At 35.5% G+C, this 6,951-nt stretch overlaps 1 pseudogene; it reads left to right on the top strand.

Moving 5' to 3' along the window:
- Positions 1 to 1,567: 1,567 nt before the first annotated feature.
- Positions 1,568 to 3,926, top strand: LOC141403165 (larval serum protein 1 beta chain-like; annotated as a pseudogene).
- Positions 3,927 to 6,951: the final 3,025 nt, after the last annotated feature.

Genomic DNA, 6,951 nt, shown 5'->3' with positions numbered 1-6,951 from the left:
AAATAACTAAAAATTTAAACTGAGCTTCTTTATCTCAAAAATGGTACAGCCTGAGAACAAATCATAACGGTCAATCCTGTAGAGAATTTTCATAGCTACAACATTTTCTTTCTTTTACGATTGGACTTGCGGTTTCCAAAAAAAATTAAAAATCCCTACAGCGATTTTTTCTTGTTTTTGGATTTTTCTCATCTATGAATATTGCTGTTTTAGAATTCTTAAAAACTTCCCCTGTGTAAGCGGTTTTCACTAAAAGTTAGTTAAGGCGCACCCTTCATGACATTGTTTTATAAGGGGGCGATACAGCCAGTGCATTGTCCCAATTTGAACTTCAATATCTCAAAAATGGTAAAACCTACGAAAATACCGTAATGGTCAATCTTGTAGAAAATTTTTATAGCTACAACATATTCTTCAGTCTCATTTTGATAGGACTTGCGGTTTCTAAGCAAAATCGTGAAAACCTAAACAACCCCTAAAAATGGCAACTTGAATCGCGATTTATTTAAAAAGCGCTCCGGCGATTTTTTGTTTTTTGATTTTTCTCAAAAACTTCCCAGGTGTAACCACCTTCGATTTAAATTTGATTCAAGAGCACCGTGGAATTCGTTAGGAAAGCCAAAAAATTAGCATATATGGGTCAAATATAGGAAAAAGTTAAACATTTGTGCAAATTTAGTGGTATAGGAATTTACCCCCGGATTCGGAGTCGTGAAAAAAACCGGTCTGGAGTCGAGCCAAAAATACCTCGGCTCCGAAACCCTGGTCCGAACTTATTTTAAGTTCGAAGATGAGCTATATCGGTCCACTCCATTAGGTACCTCCTCCAGAATAGTTCTAAACTTTTCACTAAAAGAAATGGTGCGCACGATAACTCTCGAAGGTAGTAACCGATTTGGTCCATACATTGTACATCGTAATATTCCAACAAGACATAGATCAGGTTTGAATATGGACTATACTCTTTTGGGTACGTCCCACACAAAATCTCGGAAAAACGCTGTTTAAGACCTGTTCTCGAATCGCTCTGTTGTAGCAATTTGTATTCGCAGCCCCCATTACGACGTCAAAAGTTTCCTGAGAAAATAGCACGAAAGTTATAAAAATCCCATAGACTGGAGCGCACGATAACTCTCGAATGGATCGGCCGATTCGGTCCAAAATTTGTCTTTGTAATATTTTGTCCAAACTTAGTTTAAGTTCGATGATGCGTTGCGCACCTGCAATTCACATAGGCTGAGAGTATATCTCTGTCTGCAAAACCGACTGATACTTGTTTAAGAATTCATTCGTCTTATATTTGTTACACTGTAGTATTAAGTGTTATCATCTTAATATATATTTTGTTTGTGTTTATTATATTTATGTGCATCCTAATTATGATGCTAGTTCCAACAGCACATATCTACATTATTATGCGGCCGACGTATCACCCCTAAGGCGATGATAACTTTAAATAAATTCTTTTTTCGTTAAAATTGATAACACAAGTATATAAATTCTAGATCATAAGCTCTAGTGCCGAATAGTCTTTTGATTATTGGGCAAGCAGACAAAGGTTCTCATCATGAAGTTCACCATAGTGCTATTGGCCTGTGTGGGCTTTGCGACACTGGTTTCCTCTCGAAATGTTACGGTGGCTGATAAGGCATTTTTGGAAAAACAAAAATTCCTTTTCGAGATTGTCTACCGTGTTGAGGAGCCCCTGATGTTCGAGGAGTGGATTCAAATGGGCAAAGAATTGATTGTTGATAAAACTATGTACACCGTAAGTAAGCAGTAAGAATGTCTAAAGGGAAATATAAGTTTAATGTATTTCTATTTTGAGGACTATGATATACACATGGAAAAATTTTGGGAATCATACAGAAAAAATGCTCTACTGCCGAAAGGTGCTTTCTTTGGAAATCTTGTAAAGTCTCACTATATGCAATCATGGGGTCTTTTCCAATTCTTCTACTACGCTAAGGAGTGGAATGTATTTCAACGAAATGTGTGCTGGGCTCGTATGCATGTTAACGAGGGTATGTTCGTACATGCTCTTACATTGGCTATTATTCACCGCGATGACTTTGTGGGTCTTATGCTTCCCTATATCTATGAAATATTCCCACAACATTTCTTCGACAGTCGTTTCATTTATGCTGCTGAGAAATTTGATTACAACATCTGGAGTAAATACACCATGTATGAGAAACAGTACTTTGATGTGTACTATGCCAACAACAAGAACAACGGCAACATGGCTAATTATGTCTACATGAAGGATTGGAAAATGTGGCAATGGTGGAAGCTTATGGGTTTGGATAAGCAATGGTACAGCGAGGACAACTATATGCTCCGTGAAAATATTTACGAATACAATCAAGATTCACAATGGCTATCAATGATGGAAGACATCAAAATGATATGGATGCCAGTAGATTATACTCGTGACATAGACTTTGCAAATGAAGAGTCAACTCTGTCTTATTTCACTGAAGATGTCGGCTGGAACGCCTTTTGGTACTACTTTAATATGGACTATACTTTCAAGTTGGACGGCAAGACATTTAATTTGGAAAATGATCGCCGTGGAGAAGTTTGGATTTATGCTGTATGCGAATGGTCTAGGCGAAATCCCTCACTTTTCACATAGGAAAACTGTTAAACATGGTTATAATTCTCAACTAGTGGCATATAGTGGTGTTGGATACAGTAATCGCAAAGACCACTATCATATTTTTGATTCAGACAACATCGATATGACAATGAGAGTAAGAGAATTTTTCACTCGAATAGAGAGAGTCGTTGATAAGGGCTATTATACAATGAAAAATGGTACTGTTGTAGATTTGCGCAATCCAAATGCAGCAGAGCTGATAGGAAACATTTTGCAAGGCAACATTGATGTCATGGACAAATACTTCTTCAATTATTGGTATTTATATGCCCACATGTATATGGCAGGTGTTGACTTTAATGATGTTGAAGTAGTTCCCCACGTGTTCCTTAATCTTGAAACCATGATGCGAGATCCCATGTCCTATAGCATTCATAAAAAGATAATTGATGTATTCTATCGCTTTAAAACTTCTTTGGGTCCATATAAGAAGGAGGAACTCTTATTCCCCGGTGTTCATATTAAAGACGTTAAGGTTAGTGAAATGGTTACATACTTTGACATTTTCGATTTCGATGTGACCAATTTGCTAAATGATAAGATGCGTTTTATGGATGGTGACTTTGTTTGGGACAAGACATTGCTGGCACGTCAAATGCGTTTGAACCACAAACCATTCAATTTCGAAATCACTGTCGAATCAGATAAATCACAAAAGGTATATGTCCGTGTCTATCTTGCACCGAAATACAATGAATTCGGGCAGATTATTTCGCTCAATGAAAATCGCATGAACTTCTTTTCGCTCGATAAATTCTCATATGAGTTAAAGGCTGGCATGAATGTAATAAAGCGGGACCCAGCAGATTATCCATTTACTGCACCGGATGCTCTCACCTATACAGAAATGTATCAATATGTAAAATTGGCCTATGAAGGTAAATATGAATTCGCCCTGAATATGAGCCATCCCCATTGCTCATTTCCGAATCGCCTTATGTTGCCACGAGGTTGGGAAGATGGTATGCCAATGCAATTATTCTTTATGGTTACCCTGGATGACGATGATCACGAGCAGTTTGATTATACATTCTCTTGTGGTTTGGGATCTGGACGTCGTTGGCTGGACTATAATCCGTTTGCGTATCCCTTTGACAGGGAAATTGATGAATACGACTTCTATGTACCCAATATGTATTTTAAGGATGTTAAAATCTATCACGAGGATATCTTAAAAATGTATCGTCAACATAACTATACAAATTATGGTAAATTTGATTATAAATATTTTGATAATTACTATACAAAAGGAATGGTGAATTAAAAAAATAATTAATATTAATAATTGCTTAATTATGTTTTTATTACACTGTGCAACACTGGAAATGCAAACAACTTCTAATGGGCATTTTCTGAATGTACATAATAAGACTACTAAAACCTTAATTGGGTTTTGTGTTCATAGATCGGGTTTAGATTTTATGGCCTCATCTAAACCGACCTAAAATGAGCATTTTTTCCAGTGATCGGACCTTTATCTCCGAAACTAATAAGAATTTTTCTTTGCAGTCTTCAGCAATATTGTAGCCCTAAAGTAGTAGAACTTATGTGTCAAACAGATGAACTAGAAAAAGCTGCATCTAGCGCATCAAACTAGTTAAAATATAAAAAAGTTTACATAATTTCTGAGATTCTGGTCAGTAGCAACTAAACTGTTGGGAGTTGAAACAAGTAACCATTCTAAAATTTTTCCAAATAATGTGACCATCAAATCTTCAGAAAATTCTGAAACTCTAAAATGGTTATTTCACGTTGTTTAAGGGGTATTTCATAACATACCTTTTACAAAACTTATTTCAGACAATGTTCACACTGGCTGTTTATTCTCATGTTGGGGCTTTCAATGAATTATTGAAATATTTACCAAATTGTTGTTGAAAAAATTGTAATAAACAAGGCGATAGAGGCATTTTACAACAATATAATGTTCTAAAGAGTTGTGTATTACTTTCCAGAGAATATTTTCCCAAATAGTAACGTTAAGAAGAATTTAACATTTTGGGAGATACGCTGCGAAATATACACAAATTATAGAATTTTTAGATATATTATAATATTTGAGGCAATAAATGCAGTTTTTCGAGTTCCATATTCCTCCAAATATATTCTTCTTGCTCTTATTTACAAGTTTGCTACAGATGTCAAAACAAGATTCTTATTGGTTTCAAAGATACAGCCCCGATTTGTTTTAAAAATTCGATCTTTAACCATGTTTAGATGAGGCCATAAAAACCAAACCCGATCTAAGAAAACAAAACCCGAATATGGTGTTTGCCTATTGGTCCTCTACTTTCATAAAATTCTGGACAGAAGTTGTTTGCACGCGATTGGCTCAAAAATGTTGCACAGTGTTATTGAAAAAATAAATTATACTGTAAACAGGCATTTAATACCTTTCAACATAATATATTCCGGATTAAAATGGGGAAAGATTGTCGACCACTGCGAAACTTTATTATCAATTGCATAAAATTTGGTCAAGAATGTAGCAAAAATCAGAAAAATCAGAATACTTAAAATTGGTAGCAGCTGTTATATGATACTATGTGCACAATTTTTGATGGAGAAGTTTTTAACTACTGGGAACCATTATTGCCATATTACAGCTAATTTAGAACGAAATATAAATAACCAGTAAGGAAAAGATCAAAGTCGGACGGGGCCAACTATATGATACCCTACACCACTGTGAATATGTAAAATATATATGGAGCTATATCCAAATCTTAACCGATTTTGGCACATTTATTTCCAGACCGAATTCAGTCACACATTCCAAATATCATTGAAATCGGACTTTTATAGCCTGTTTGGTGCAGCAAATACGCGAAATCGGCCGAAAATATGTATGGGCGCTATATCCAAATCTAAACCGATTTCGATATAATTTGGCACATTTATTCACACATTCCACATTTCATCGAAATCGGACATATATAGCGTGTTTGGTAAAGCAAATATATGAAATCGGACGAAACTATATATGGGAGCTATATCCAAATCTGAACCGATTTCGACAAAATTTGGCACATTTATTTCTAGACCGAATTCAGTCACACATTTCAAATTTCATCGAAATCGGACAAATATAGCATATTTATTGCTGCAAATACATGAAATCGGCCGAAAATATATACATATATGCGGGAGCTATATCCAAATCTGAACCGGTTTTGATATAATTTGGCACATTCATTTCTAGACGAAATTCAGTCACACCTTCCAAATTTCATCAAATCGGACGTACAGTAGTGGCCAATACATTTGAAACAAAAATGCGCGTTAAAGAATGTATTTAAAATGTTTTTTGAACTTAAAATTTGGTATATTTTTGCAATTATTTATACTAAATTGCTTCAAAAATAAGAAAATGAAAAGTTTTGACATGATATACAACAGAAATTTTGAAAAAATATGAAAACACATAACACGCCTTAAAAATACCTTTACCACAGTGCTTCAAAATACGTTTAAAAGATCGTCACTTGGGACGAATCATGGATCTATTCGTATGAACCCGAAACAAAACAGCTATCGACCATGAGGGTCTTCGAAGACGAGCAAATCCCATCAATGTTGTTCATGGAAAAAAAAACACTTCGAAGCAAATGGTCGACTGTTTCTTCGGCTAAACTGACTATACTGCTTGAGAAAAGTAGGACTGTTTATTCTGAGTGGTACACCACAGAATGTTTGCCAGAATTCTTCGGACAAATTCAAAACGAATAAGAGCAGGTGAATCAGTGTGCACCTTGACATTGTGAGCTCTCCACATCGATTCAAACCAGCGCCTTTTTTTCGGGCAAATCGTGGAACTGATGGATCATCCGCCGTTCGATCGAGAATTAGTTTACGATGGATAATTTAGCTACAAGTAATTTCTCGCAAATTTATGCTCATCCCAAATTTGAGTACTCGGTTCGAAACAACTCGATATCGAATCACATAATTAGGCCCCTGACATGGCATCCACTGACTTCCTTTTATTCCCACCCATAAAGAAAAAGGGCGTGATCAACAATTTTTTTTTGCCAGAAGATGATGTTGAAGCCATGTTTTGAAGGTGTCTAATTCGGAGTGGAAAAAGTGCATCAATAATTGGTTTTAAATATAATGGTAAGGCTCTGACTAAAAAGAAAATTAATTATTTTATTATATTTCAGAATATTTCATACTGTCCGACCCATCCTAGCCCTTTTTCAAGCGTTTTCGTTCGTATTTTTTGCTTCTTTTGTAACCAACAAATATAAGAAAATTAATAGATTCGCTTGGTTGTCACAAAAACACCA

The sequence above is a fragment of the Musca autumnalis genome, unplaced genomic scaffold (genome assembly GCF_047663935.1).
Source record: "Musca autumnalis isolate F117 unplaced genomic scaffold, ASM4766393v1 scaffold_4, whole genome shotgun sequence".
Classification (NCBI taxonomy): domain Eukaryota; kingdom Metazoa; phylum Arthropoda; class Insecta; order Diptera; family Muscidae; genus Musca; species Musca autumnalis.
The sequence above is the reverse complement of the archived record's forward strand: the minus strand, read 5'-3'. Positions and strand labels throughout refer to the sequence as shown.